We start from the raw sequence: 14,871 nt of genomic DNA, 5'->3' as shown, positions 1-14,871 counted from the left end.
CATTAATATCTTAAATATTTAATATTCCTTAAATCTTTTTTATTTTATTTATTTATTTTTTTTGCATATTTTTGCTTCTTTTAAAACTACTACAAACAGGTTTCATATGACTTAGAACCTTTCAGATGCTGGCATTTATATTTCTAATCAGTTACCAGATGAAGCAATTATTTTTTCAGTCTAGTCTTAATCTTTCTTAAAGATTAGACTACACAAGAGTAGCCTTGGGAATTGTATGGAAGTAAAGGAGTATATAGAAGAAGCTTGTGATGGTACAGATGGGTCTGAAGTATATTTTCCATAACATTTGTCATGGTGCAAGCCATTGTTGAATAGTTGGTCAGCAGTGGAAGAATGGGTAAATGAATAGCTTTGGTCTTTTCTTAGAGAAGTAATTTAGAGGAAACAGAATTATAAAATAGCTCATTGCATTTACAATAAAGATCATGATTCATAAATATGTTTTAATGACATTCTCCTTGGGGATTTTTATTTCCTTCTCAGCAAAAGCATCTTAGACTAAATCATTCAAACTTTTGTTGTTGTTACCATCACCATTATTACCTTCATCATCCTTTAGATATGTTCATAAAACTTCTTATTAGAAAAATTGAAGAACGATTGCTCTTTATAATGCTTTTCTGTCTTTTTTAGCTTTCCTTGAGTAATAAGCAAAGTCTCAAGAATCTATCCTGATGTGAAATATAGGATAGCTCCTATTATCGCATTTTTATTGATACTACTCTTGATTGATTAAAACAAAATACCATAGTTTAGAAAAAAAATTACTTCTTTGGAGAAACCTTGTTTCCATAGGTCAGAAGTGTTTAATTAAATAATTTTGCTTAAGAACTTGAACCCTGCTATTGATTTCATTAAAGTGAACTTATGTTTGTGCAATGCGATAGGAAAAGGTGTGGTATGAATTCTTTAATATTTTGATGGAGGTATTTTATGTATTATAAATCACAGTCAGGTTTTATTTTTAAGCATTTTATTATTAGTTTTTAGTATACAGTACATTCATTAGACATTTCTACAATTTATGAAATGATCCCCCCTATTACTCTATCACCCCTCTGACTCTACACCTAGCCATAACACTACTGTTGACTACATTCCCTATGCTGTGTTCCCATCTTCATGACCATCTATCAACTACCAATTTGTCAAGTTTTAAATAAAATATAAATCTTCAACAACTTGTTCTCAATACATTCAGTAATAAAATTATTCTGATCTAATCTAGTTTTTCTTTAATGATAATAAGAACTTAGTATCTTTCAAAATCTTGAGGTCATCATTATGAATATCAGTTATGTCAGGGCTACATATAGTCAAGAAATAGGAATATTGAAATGAGATGTTCTTGAAATTGTTTTAAATAATTCTCTGATATTAGCTTGGTTAAAAAAAATAAGTAATATGAAGACAATATTTTCTAAGTAACTCACTATTATGTCTCTAAGATTTAGCAACATATGCTAAATACCTAAAAGTTCAATAAAAGTTCCTTCAGATGTTGAAGAAATTTACATTATATTTATTTAATAATAAATTTTCTAGGAATTATTATCTTAGACCTATGTCTGTACAAAATTTCCCTCTTATCTACAGTTTCGCTTTCCATGGCTTTAGTTACCTGCAGCCAACAATGGTTCAAAAATATTAAATGGAAAATTCTGGAAATAAACAGTTCAGAAGTTTTAAGTTGGGCATTTTCTGAGTAGCATGATGAAATCTTACTCCGCCCAAGATGTGAATCATCCCTTTGGCCAGCATATCCACACTGTATACACTACCTGCCTATTGATCCCTTCGTAGCCATCTGAGTTATCTGACCGGCTGTTTTGGTATCGCGGTTTGTGTTTGAGTAACCCTTGTAGTAGCCTAATACTACCTCACAGTGCTTACGTCAGTCACCTTACTTCATCTCATCACGTAGGCATTGTATCATCTCACATCATCACAAGAAGGGTGAGTATAGTACAGTAAGAAGTTTTGAGAGAAATCATATTCATATAACTTTTTAAATAGTATATTGTTATAATTATTCTACTTTATTATTAGTTATTATTAATCTTTTACTGTGCTTAATTTATAAATTAATCTTTATCATGTATGTATAGGAAAAAACATAGTATATATAGGTGTCTGTACTATCTGTGATTTCAGGCATCCCCTGGGAATCTTGGAACAAATCCCCTGTCCATAAATAGGGACTATATTTTTAGGAAAACTATTAGGTGGGATAGAAGGTATAATTTACAATGACATATTTGACAGATATAGAAGATATGTTTCTTTAAAACAGATGGCTTACAGAGGTCTGCACAGGGCCTGGGAAGCAGTCTTGGCTTAACTTAGATTGAGCTACCCTCTACTCGCAGGCCCCAGTATAGCACCTTCCTTACTTGCCTGTGTATTTACTTGGAGTCAGGAGTGTTTACTTTTGAGGTATTTAATGCCCTTTGTTTGACTGACAGCCTGACCTTTCCTATATTTCCAGAACTCAAAATGTGTTTATTTCTATGATTAGAAGTAGCATGAACTAATTCTAGCATTGTACTGCCATCTATTTCTTTATAGGCCAGGCTACTACCATAGAAGTTTAGCACCGGAATGCCTATGATTCTATTTAGATTTCGCAATACTATCTCTGTCTTAAATGCTCACTCGTTTTGAAGAGATGGGAATGATTATATTGTTTAATATTAAAAAAATCTATGGTTTTTATTGAACTTCTAGGTATTTAGCATATGTTGCTAAACCTTAGACACATAATAGTGAGTTACTCAGAAAACACTGTCCTCGTATTTCTTATTTTTTAAACTATAAAACAACTCTTAGACATATTATTTGTGAAATTGAAAGAAAAAAAGTTGACTGCCAAGAAGACATTAGAATCTTTTGTATGTATGGTAAACAGTAATGGTACCCCAAAGATGACCAACATCCTATTCCCTGGAATTTGTGAGTGTCTTATGTTATACTTCCTAGGGGTGGGATGGGGAGGGGATTAGGTTGCTAATTGGCTGACTTTGTGATAAGATTATTCTGGTTTGCTCACATGGGCCAGGTACTCACATGGGTCCTTGCAAGTGAAAGAAGGAAGCAGTAGATTCAGTGTCCAAAACAGAAATTTGACGACGATGCTGGCTTTAAAGATGAGGAAGGGGCCATGAGCCAAGAAATGCAGGTTGGAAGAGCAGGGAAATCGATTCTACTCTAGAGCCTCCACAGGGAACTGAGGCCTGCCAATACTTTTATTTTGGCCCAGTGAGACCTGCTGCAGACTTCTGGTCTCCAGAACTCTGATTGAATAAATTTGTGTTGTTTGAATCCAGTAAGTTTGAGGTAATTTGATACAGCAGCAACAGGAAATAATACACTATGTTTACCATTATATAATGTTTTCACATCCATTGTCTCATCATGTGTTTGTAAAATAACTGTGATATAGGCATGGTTGCCATTCTTATTTCCAATTAATAGATGAGAAAAGTGAGGCCCAGAGAGATTTACCCAAGGCCACAAAGCTAATTATAACACTGTGAACACAAGCACCTAGTATTAGAGTTGAATGTGACTATGTTTTTCCTCTTCATTCTCTCTCCTTACTATGCGCAAATTTGGTAAAACTGACCCTGATCATAGGATACATGCAGATAACACATAGAATCCCTCTACCCCCTAGTATATGATTATCTCTTCCTGTCTGGATTCCTGCAGTAGTCTAATGTCGGATTCTTAATTCATGCGATCCTACTCTAATACATCCACTTAATCATTGTTGAACTGATCTTGAAAAAAAAAAAAAAAGGTGAAAATCCTTCAGTGACTCCTCATGAATTTATAAGAAAGTATACATTCTTCACCACAGCCCATAATGTTCTTCTCTGCCTGGCCCCTAGCCAGCCTCTCTGGTATTATCTTTTTTCATTCCATCCTAAGCACTTCACTCCTGTCAGACAAATGATTTGTAGTTTTCCAATTACTTTCTCTTTTATTCCTCCCCTCCGTGCCTTAGTACCTGTCAGTCTCTTGGCCTAGAATACTCTTCTTCCATCTGGTTAATTCTACCTATCCTTACAAATTGAACTCTAGGATTAGTTCCTCAAAGAAACCTTATCTCCTACCCTGCTGCCTTCTTCTTTTCTTTTTGCTGATTAAATATCCCTTATATAAATCCATGATAGTGCATATCACATTGTACAGTAGTTACTGACTTATTGTTATCCTCCATTGAAATCCAGGGTCTTTGTGGCCATATGCCATGCATTAATCAATTTATATCTTCAGTGCTCAACACAGTGTCTAGTGGTGGGTTTAGGGTATCTTGTTATAACCTGGTAAGGGTGAAAGTCTAGGCTCTCCACTTGGACTTGCATGAGTGGGTGGGGTGGGCCACAGATTTTTTCTGTGGTGGTTGGATGCATTAGGGAGGTTATATTTTTTAAAGCTTTCCATCTTGCTAGGCTACCTTTTTAATGTCCTTAGAGCATGCTTTTGTTACTGTTTATTTTTTTTTGTTTTTCTCCATGTCTGTTGGCATTTCTGTGTAATTGGGTTTTTTAGCTCAAAATATGAGGCAAAAAGAAAACCAGGAAACATACCACTTTGTCCTTCCTTTGGTCTTAAGCTGCATAGCTGGCTAGTTAGTCTTCTTAGGTTTGTTTTATATATAATGCCCTGGGATTTTAGTTGTACTTAGAGGAATAGAGATAAGTAAGTCTACTTCCAGGAATTGGAAACCTGTGAATGTATTTTTTAAAGTCAATAATATTCCACATTTATTATAACAGAGTTAGCCCTGCTACACACCACCCAGCTCCTCAGTACCACTCCAAATTATTTCCTTTTTTATCTGTTCACTTCATATCATAGAAGATAAAAATTTATGTCATATATAGCTTCCCTCCTCCACCTACTTTCCATAGTTTTTATCGTATCACAATATTTTGGTTAAATGAAAATTACATATTTATATTATAAATATGAAAACTTTTAGCATTGAGGCATAATATACAATGATTTCATTTCCTTTGTTCACAACTTTTTTCCTAATAATAATCTTACTTTTTTTCATTTGCTTGGTTTTCTACGTACCTATAAATTGATTCTTCTTTTTTAGTCTATTTTTTATTTTTTAATTTTTTCTTACACCTACAGCACCTGGTCTTCCTAGGTGGTCTCCCATCCAAGTACTAAACAGGCCTGATCCTGCTTAGCTTCTGAGATCAGACTGGATCGGGCATGTTCAGAGTAGCATGGCCATAGACTGATTCTTCTTTCAGACCCTTTGACAGGGTTGTAAACATTCTCTCAGTATGGCCAAACAAATGAATTCATTTATCAGTTTCATCTTTTTTTTTTTCTTTTTTTTTTTTTTTAAGGCACACTTCCTGGAACCCTCTATCCCCCTCTTCTAATCTGGACAGATTCTCCCTATTTCTGCTGCTCAGCTTTATTCCACATATTTTCTTTCTTTTAATCACCACCCTAGGAATTCCATTTTGCTTCTTTCTTATGCTGTATCTCATAGTCATTGCACCTTGTATATTTCTTTTCTTTGTTTACAACTTCATTTAGGTGATGTACATTCTTTCTGAGCTCACTTAGAAGGGGTTCCTAGGATATAAAACTTTAAAATGTTTGTTTAGAATATTTTCTTCCAAATTTAAACTATATTGATGGATTAGGATAGATTTCTAGGTTGGAAATAATTTTTCCATAGAATTTAAGATATTTTTCTATTAACTTCTGGATGCCAGTCGCTAATGAGAATTCCAGTGTGATTCTGATTTTAATTCCTTGAATGAAATCTATTCCCCACCCTGTAGTACCCCTAGAGCATTTAGGATCTCTCTTGTTCCCACTGCTTTGTAACTACAGGATGGTGTATCTCAATGTGGGTCTTTTAAAATTCCTTTTTATGAGTCCTTGGTGGGTCTTTGAATCTGTGATTTCATCCTTCAATTATGAAAAATAGTTTTTCTCAGATTTTTCCACCTTCTATTTTCTTTGTTCCTTTTTTCTAGACTACCTCTTGGTCTGATCTTCTAAATTGCTTACCTTTTTTCTTGTACTGTTTATTCTTTTTATGTTTGTTTTTCCTGGAAGATTTCCCTAATGTCTTCTTCTGGCCATTCTATCGAAGTTTTTATTTCTGCTGAACTATTTTTAGTTTCTATAAGTTCTTATTATTTCGATCCTAATTATAGCTTCCCCTTCTTTTTTTATAAGCAGTAAGATATAAAAAGTTTATTTTTCTTTGTTCTCTGTTTTGCCTCTATTTTCTGCTGGTCTTGATTTCCCCATCTTAACTGATCACTGGTTTTCATATTTGAGGTTTTCCAGTGCCTTGAATTAATTTAGGAAGATGGATAAGATTTAAGATGGCCACCTGACAATTAACTTGTGGGAGGGTGCTGGGCAGGTAATGCAAATTGCTCGAGCAGAGACAATGGAGCAGGAGGAAGCATGGAGAGCCCTTTAACTGCCACAAGTTTGGGGGGTTTGATTGGGAAGTTGTGAAACTTGGCAAGGAATTAACCTGACGTAATGGAAAAGGGCTGGGTAATGAAGATTCTTGTATGTTTTGTTAAATACTTGTTTCTTCTGCAAGCCAAAGGTCTTAGGTATATAATTTAAAATTGCATGCACAATTTTGTGTATAGGAGTATGTGCTCTTTTTTTCTATGAAAGTGCTCATGGTTTTCATAGAATTCTGAAAGGATACTGTGATTTACAAAAGTGAATAACATCTGGCAAATCATTGAGACTGATTGGCACACCCTCTCCAAGTAAATATTTTCTTCTCATCCATATTCTACCCATGTTTCAAAACATGGCTCAAATCTCACTTTACTAATAAATTCTTTATCAATTTGATCCTGAAATAGGCTCCTCTTCTGAATTTCTATAATGATCATTGTCAACATAATTTACTTTTCAATTTGCTATATCCTATCTTATTACAGCTTATCTAGTATGGCTCAGATTAAAAAATATATTTAGCTTTTCAAATGTTTTTATCACAGAGATTAATAGCTTAAGTAGAATCCCAAAATTTTTATTTACTAGCGGTGATATTAGACAAGTTAACTAACCTGAAGTTCCATATCTATAAAATGGAGATAATAAATATGACTATTATCATGTGACTCATAGGGCTGTTGAGACTTTTCAATGACCAAACTGCAAATGAAATGCTTAGGATAATATTTGGTATCATATCAGTGCTTAATAAATGTTTCTTGTTACTCTTCTCCATGAGGAAGGGGCCATACCCTATTTTCTCCACTATTCCTGCTATAATGCTCAGTTTATGTTAGAATAAAACGAGGTATTTTTTTGAATTGAAAACAAGACAATGAAAATAAAGGATGATATACTTCATATGCCTCCATACACTTAAATACCATCTTCTCACTTTTGATCAATTTTTTAAGGACATTCCTTAGTGGGAGTTTTGTCTTAATGACATTGTAATGATGTTCTTGAAGCACCTCTATGTACCAGGTAGCTGGACATCATTGATGATCCTTCCACAGCCACAGCTTCCTACTGACTGATGAGCTTACTAGGCATCATGGATTTTTTTTCTATTTTAATTATAGAAAATCCATTGTAAATTAACTACCTGAATGTCATGGTTTCACTTTTTGCAGTGATCCTTTCTTATAGAGCTGTTTCATGTTGCATGTCTGGTCTAGTATTTTGTAGTTGGTGATTTCCTCCTAGACTGTCACTTTTGTTTAGATCGCCAATGATGTGGCCTTCAGGCAGTGCATAGTTAAATATGAAGATACGGTTCATGAAATCAGATGTCTCTTTTTTCACTAACATGTACCTCTTAGTTATATCTTAAAGCTCATTCATGCCATAATTATATCAAGCCGTAAAACATAGTAACTTTCACATTTAATTCTGTTCAAGTAGCACCATTTGTTACATGTTCCTCTGCTGTGAGTTAGGACATCATTTTAGTAATGATATAGGCTTTTGCTCCTGTGCTGACTTTCCAAAAAACCTTATACTCTGCAGTTTTTGTTTTTGTCATAAGTGTTCATCAGTTTCTGAAAGTTTGCCTCAAGAATTTTTTAAAATTTATTTTTATTACAGTATAGTTGGCATACAATATCATATTAGTTTCAGGTGTACAACATAGTGATTCAGCCTTTATATAACTTATGATGTGATCACCACAATAAGTCTAGTAATCATCTGTCACCATACAGTTATGATATTATTTTCCCTATGCTGTATATTACATCTTCAATACTTATTTATTTTAACTGAAAGTTTGTACCTCTTATTCGAACATAGGGGTACATATATCTTTTAGAATTAGTGTTTTCATATTCTTCAGATAAATAATCGGGAGTGGAATTGCTGGGTCATATGGTAGTCTTTTCTTAATTTTTTGAAGAACCACTATATTATTTTCCATAGTAGCTGCACCAATTTACAGTTCCAGCAACAGTGCACAGGGTTCTCATTTCTCCAATTCCTCGCTAACACTGGTTGTTTGTTGATTTTTTCTTAATAGCTATTCCAACAAGTATGAGGTGATATTTCCTTGTGGTTTTGACTTCATTTCCCTGATGATTAGTGATACTGAGCAACATTTCATATGTCTGCTGACAATCTGTATGTCTTCTTTGGAGAAATGTCTCTTCAGGTCTTCTGATCATTTTTTAAATTGGATTTTTTTTTGGGGGGGGGATGTTGAGTTATATAGGTTCTTTATATATTTTGGATAGTAACCTTATCTAATACATCATTTGTAAATATTGTTTCCCATTTAGTAGATTGTCTTTTATTTTGATGAGGGTTTCTTCTACTGTGCAAAAGCTTTTTAGTTTGATGTAGTACCATTTATTTTTGCTTTTGTTGCCTTTGCCTGAGGAGACATATCCAAAAAAAATATTGCTAAGACTGATGTCAAATAGTTTACTGCCTATGTTTTCTTCTAGTATTTTTATGGTCTCAAGACTTACATTTAATTACATTTAATTCTTTTAACCATTTTGAGTTTATTTTTGGATATGGTATAAGAAAGTAATCCAGTTTTACCTTTTTTGCATGTATGTATCCATTTTTACAAACATCATTTATTAAAGAGACCGTCATTTCTCCATACTATATTCCTGCCTCCTATGTCATAGATTGATTAGCTGTATAAATATATAGGTTAATTTCTGGGCTTTCTATTCTGTTCCATTGATCTATGTGTCTGTTTTTGTGCTAGTGCATACTGTTTTCATTACCATGACTTTGCAGTATAGTTTGAAATCAAGGAACATGGGACTACCAACTTTGTTCTTTTTAAGGATTTCTTTGGTTTTCAGGGTCTATCGTGGTTCCATATAAATTTTAGAATTATTTGGTCTACTTCTGTTGACTGGTATTTTAATAGGCATTGCAGTGAATATGTAGATTGATTTGGGTAGTATGCACATTTTAACAATATTAATTCTTTCTTTTTTTTTTTAATTGCTATGACTAGGACTTCCAATTCTATGTTGAATAAGAGTGGTGAGAGTAGGCATCCTTGTCTTGTTCATGATATTAGGAGAAAAGATTTTAGCTTTTTCACTTTTGAGTATGATGTTACTGAGGGATTGCCATCTCCGCCCTGTATTATGTTGAGATATGTTCCTTTTTTCTTACTTTTTTGAGTTTTTTTTTTTTATCATAAATGGATGTCGAGTTTTGTCGTGTGGTGCATCTGTTGAGATGATTGTGTGATTTTTATTCTTTGTTTTTGTTAATATGGTGTGTTATGTTGGTGGTTCCGTGAATATTGAACCATTCTTCCATCCCTGGAATAACTCCCAGTTGATCATGGTATATGATCCATTAATGCTTTGTTGAATTTGGTTTATTAATATTTTGTTGAGAATTTTTCACCTGTCCATCAGAGATATTGGTCTGTAATTTTCTTTTTTTGTATCTTCATCTGGTTTTGCTATTAGGGTAATGCCGGTATTTTAGGATGAGTTTGGAAACTTTCCCTCCTCTTCAATTTTTTCCAATAGTTTAAGAAGCATAGGTGGTTAGTTCATCTTTGAATGTTTGTTAGAATTCACCTGTGAGGCATCTGGTCCTGGCCTTTTGTTTGTTGGGAGTTTTTAGATTACTGATTCACTGTCATTACTAGAAATTGGTATGTTCAGATTTTCTGTTTCTTCCTGATTCAGTCTCAGAAGATAATGTGTTTTTAGGAATTTATCCATTTCTTCTAAGTTGTTCAGTTTGTTGGTATGTAGTCATTCATAGTATTCACTTGTGATCCTTTGTGTTTCTGTGGTATAGGTTGTATTTTCTATTTCATTTCTGATTTTATTGATTTGGGCCCTCTTTTTTCTTGACGAGTCTGGCTAAGTGTTTATTAATTTTGTTTATCTTTTCAAAAACCAGATCTTAATTTCATTGATATTTTCTATTTTCCTTCCCCCCCCGCCCCACATTTCCTTTAGGTGTAAGGTTTGGTTGTTTGCAATAGTTCTTGTTTCTTGAGATAGGCCCGCATCGCTATATATCTTCTTTTAATACTTCTTTTGCTGTGTCTCATAGATTTTGGACTATTGTATTTCCATTTTCACTTGTTTCAGGTATATTTTTATTTTCTCTTTGATTGACTTAGTAATACATTGATTGATTTAGTAGTACATTGTTTAGCCTCTATGTGTTTGTTGTTTTCACAGTTTTCTTCTCGTAATTGGTTTCTAGTTGCATAGTGTCGTGATCAGAAAAAATGCCTGATATGATTTCAGTCATTTTAAATTTACTGAGACTGATTTTGTGGCCCAATATGTGCTCTATTGTAGAGAATTTGCCTTGTGTATTTGAAAAGGATGTGTATTCTGCTGTGTTTGGATGGAATATTCTGTGAATATCTATAAAGTTCATCTGATCTAATGTGTTATTTAAGGGCTATGTTTCCTTTTTAATTTTCTGTCCGAATGACCTATCCTTTATGTCATGTTAAAATCCCCTATTATTTTATTACTGTTGATTCTTTCCTTTATGTCTATTAATATTTGCTTTATGTATTTAGGTGCTCCAATATTGGGTATGTAGATGTTTACAAGTGTTATATCCTCTTGTTGGATTGATCCCTTTATGATTATGTCATGCTCTTCTTTGTCTCTTGTCAGTTTTTTTTTCAAATCTGTTTTGTCTGATGTGAGTACTGCTGCCCCAACTTTCTTTTTATTTCCATTCACATGAAATATCTTTTTCCATCTCTTCACATTTAGTCTGTGTCTTTTGTTCTGAACGGAGTCTCTTATGGGCAGCATATTATGGCTCTTTTCTTTTTATCCATTCAGCCACCTCATGTCTTTTGATTGGAGCATTTAGTCTATTTACATTTAAAATAATCATTGACAAGTATGTACTTATTGCCATTTTATTATTTTCTGATTGTTTTTATAGTTCTCTTTTACTCTCTTTCTTCTAGTATAGGTTTTTAGTTTTGATTACCATGAGCTTCATAGATAACAACCTATCTTTATAGCAATCCATTTTAAGTTGATGGTCACTTAAGCTCGAACACATTTTAAAAGCACTGCATTTTACTCGCCACCCCCATGTTTTATTGTTTGATGTTATATTTTATATTGTGTGTGTATCCCTTAATTATTGTAGAAACACATAATTTTACCACTTTTGTCATATAACTTTCATATTGGCTTTATAATTGGAGCATCCACTATTTTTATTAAATGTTTGCCTTTAACGATGAGATCTTCCTGTCCTATATTTTCTCATTTTTAGTTTTGGCTTTTTCCTTTTTGTTTAAAGAAGTACATTTAGTTTTTCTTGTATTGCTGGCTTAGTGGTGATGAATTTCTTTAGCTTTTTCTTTATTTCTCTTTCAAATCTAAATGATAACCTTGACAGTTAGAATACTCTTGGTTGTAGGTTTTTTTTCCTTTCATCCCTTTGAATATATCATGCCTTTCCCTCTGACATACGAAGTTTCTGATTATAAATCAGTTGGTAATCTTATGGGGGTTCCCTTGTATGTAAGTTGCAGCTTTTCCCTTGCTACTTTTGTGTCTTAGTATGTGCCTCTTAGGGATCATCTCATTTGGGCCTCTCTCTGCCTCCTGGACTTGAATGTCTTTTTGCTTCAACAGGTTAGAGAAATTTTCAACCATGATTTCTTCAAATAGGTTTTCTGTCCCTTTCTCTCTCTTCTCCTCCAGGACCCTTATGATGCTAGTCCTAGAAGTCCCTTAAAGTACCTTCATTTAAAAAAAGAAAAAAAAAAAACAAATGAATACATATGCTGTTCCATTTAGGTGATTTCTACTATTTTGTCTTCTAGATTACTGATTCATTCTTCTCTAATCAACTGGGTTTTTTTTTCCCCCTCTCTAGCTTAATTTTCATTTCAGTTATTATATTCTTCAGTTCTGATTGATTCTTTTTTTTTTCTATTTCTTTATTGAAATTCTCACTGAACTTGTTCTTTTCTTGAGTTCATTAAGTTTCTTTATAATCACTGCTTTGAACTCTTTATTGGGTAAACTGCATGTCTTTGTTAAATTTAAATTTTTTTTGTGGGGTTTCACCCTCTTCTTTCATTTTAAATATTCCTCTGTCTCCTCGTTTTGCCTATGTTTCTGTGTTTATTTCTATGAATTAGGTAGATCAGCTATGTCTCCCTGTCTTGTAAGAGTAGCCTTATGTAGATATCCTGGGGAGCCCAGTGGTACAATTCCCATGGCGTACCAGAGTTAGGTGCTCCAGGTTTGTCCTCTGTGTGGGTTGTCTGTGCCCTCTTGTTATAGTTGAGTCGTAATTGCTGCAAGTGTGCCAGTGGTCAAGGTTTAGCTTCCAGCCTACTGCCTGCGAGGATTGGCTGTGACTGATGTGGACTATCCATTGTTGTGGGGCTGGCCCCAAGGAGCAGGAACCACCTTGGAGGGGCTCCAGTGCCATCTGAGACCTCTCACCATGTGTGCTGGTTGTGGAGCTTTTTGAGAGGGGCTCCAGTGTGGGCTGAGTCAAGTCACTGTGTTTTGTGACTAGATCTGCAATAGGAAGGCTTTGGTGAGAAGCAAGGCCTGCTGCAGTGTGTGCTGGTCTGGAGCTCCTTGAGAGAAACTATGTTGTGAGCTGAGACCGGCTGCCACATGTGCTGTGGTTATAACCAAATGGCGGGGCTCCTGTGCAGGCCCAGGTCAGCTATTGTGTGCGTCAGTTCTGGAGTTGCTTGGAATAGGCTCCAGTCTTAGCTAAGGCTGGCCACCACCTATAACAAGGTTGGAGCCACTTGGGAGGGGCTCCTGACAGGGTGAGCAGGTTGGCCTTGTGACACCTCAAAGGAATGCTGGGGCAGGGCGAATGATATTAGCAAAGTTAATGGAGAGTGTTAGAATTGGTACCCACTTGCACCAGGCCAGCCAGGTAGAAGGAGAACATAAAAGAAACAGTAATAATGAGACCCAAAAGTACTTCCATCTTCAATGAAATTTTCCACTGATCTCTGCCTCTCTGACACACACCCTAAAGTTAGTCAGTGTATGTCCACATGTGACCCAGGTGCTTCTCAAATTGCTGCTTCTGTGCTGGAGCTCCGAGCAAGCAAGTTCATTCATGGGTTCTTTAAGAGTGGAGGCCCATTTTCCTATAGCCTTTATGCTCTCCTGAATGTAAGCCTCATTTGGTTCTTAGAGCCAGATGCTCCCTTGTGCAGGTCCCCCAGCCTGGAGATCCCAGTGTGGGGTTTTGACCCCTTGCTGCTCAAATGGGTCCACCATGATTATGATATCTCTCCTGCTTGTGAAGTGCCACACCGAGGGTGTGGGTCCTGACCAGACTGTATTTCTAACATTCCTACCTGCCTTGATATGGCTTCTTCTTTGTATGTTTGGTTGTAGACATTCTGTTCAGCTAACCTTCAGTTTATTTTCAGTGATGGTTACTCTGTATTTACTTGTAGTTCGGGTGTGTCTGTGGAAGGTAAACTCAGTATCTACCTACTCTACCGTCTTGACCCCACGTCTGTGCCTCAAGGATTTTTAGGCTATTCACAGTCTGCTTTGTTTAAAGATATTCCTGTGGAAATAGGAGTGGAGTCTAAGGTTATGGCTCCATGCCCTATTTCATCCTTGTGCAGAATTGCATTTAAAAAATAAAAGAAAGATCTGAGCTAATGTTCCTGCAGTTGTACTTTAATAAGCATTTCCTGAAACAAGTGGTACTATAAACTGAAATCTTAATATTCATTTTGATCATGGCATCAGTGCATAAATCAAACATTCCTCGAATTTTTAAGGCAGGGTTTAATTTTCAATGCTTATGCAGTATACTTTCTTTCAAAGTCTACTTTACATTCTAATATCTATTCCTAAAATAATTAACAGCAGTCTACCTTGATATTATACTTTATAGTTTGTAAACCAGTTTCACCTGGAGTTTATTATCTGTTCTCACAACTCTGTGTCATGGTTGTTATTACTATCTTCAGTTTATAGATGAAAAAATTGAGAATAGGCAGGTTAGAGACTCACTGAAAATACTTAATTGACCAGTTATGGAAGACCTGGGTCTCAAACCTACATATATGACCAAAATTCTTCCCTTATTCTACTCTATCTTATTTCCATATTAATATTTTAAATCATTTACACATTTTTGTCCTAAATGCAAAAGAAATAAGCTGACTTCAGTTTATGAGTTAAAAAATATTCATTAGAAATCAAAGACCTTAGCAATGTTGCTGTGTTTTCTTCTATGCAAAGATTTATGTTTATAGAAAGCAAAAAAGAAAAAAGTACTGCTCTGTTACAATCTAGGATCACCTGTTCTCTGTTTTTCTTATTGGCTATAAATAACATTCTCTTG

At 34.7% G+C, this 14,871-nt stretch overlaps 1 protein-coding gene and 1 pseudogene across 1 annotated transcript in view; one reads left to right on the top strand and one right to left on the bottom strand.

Moving 5' to 3' along the window:
* MEI4 (meiotic double-stranded break formation protein 4) overlaps window positions 1–14,871 on the top strand; it is a 152,360-nt gene that overhangs the window by 32,597 nt on the left and 104,892 nt on the right. The gene's annotated exons all lie outside the window — the stretch shown is intronic.
* On the bottom strand, window positions 5,164–5,282 carry LOC111742847 (annotated as a pseudogene).

This window comes from Pteropus vampyrus, unplaced genomic scaffold (assembly GCF_000151845.1).
Source record: "Pteropus vampyrus isolate Shadow unplaced genomic scaffold, Pvam_2.0 Scaffold102, whole genome shotgun sequence".
Lineage (NCBI taxonomy): Eukaryota > Metazoa > Chordata > Mammalia > Chiroptera > Pteropodidae > Pteropus > Pteropus vampyrus.
The sequence above is the reverse complement of the archived record's forward strand: the minus strand, read 5'-3'. Positions and strand labels throughout refer to the sequence as shown.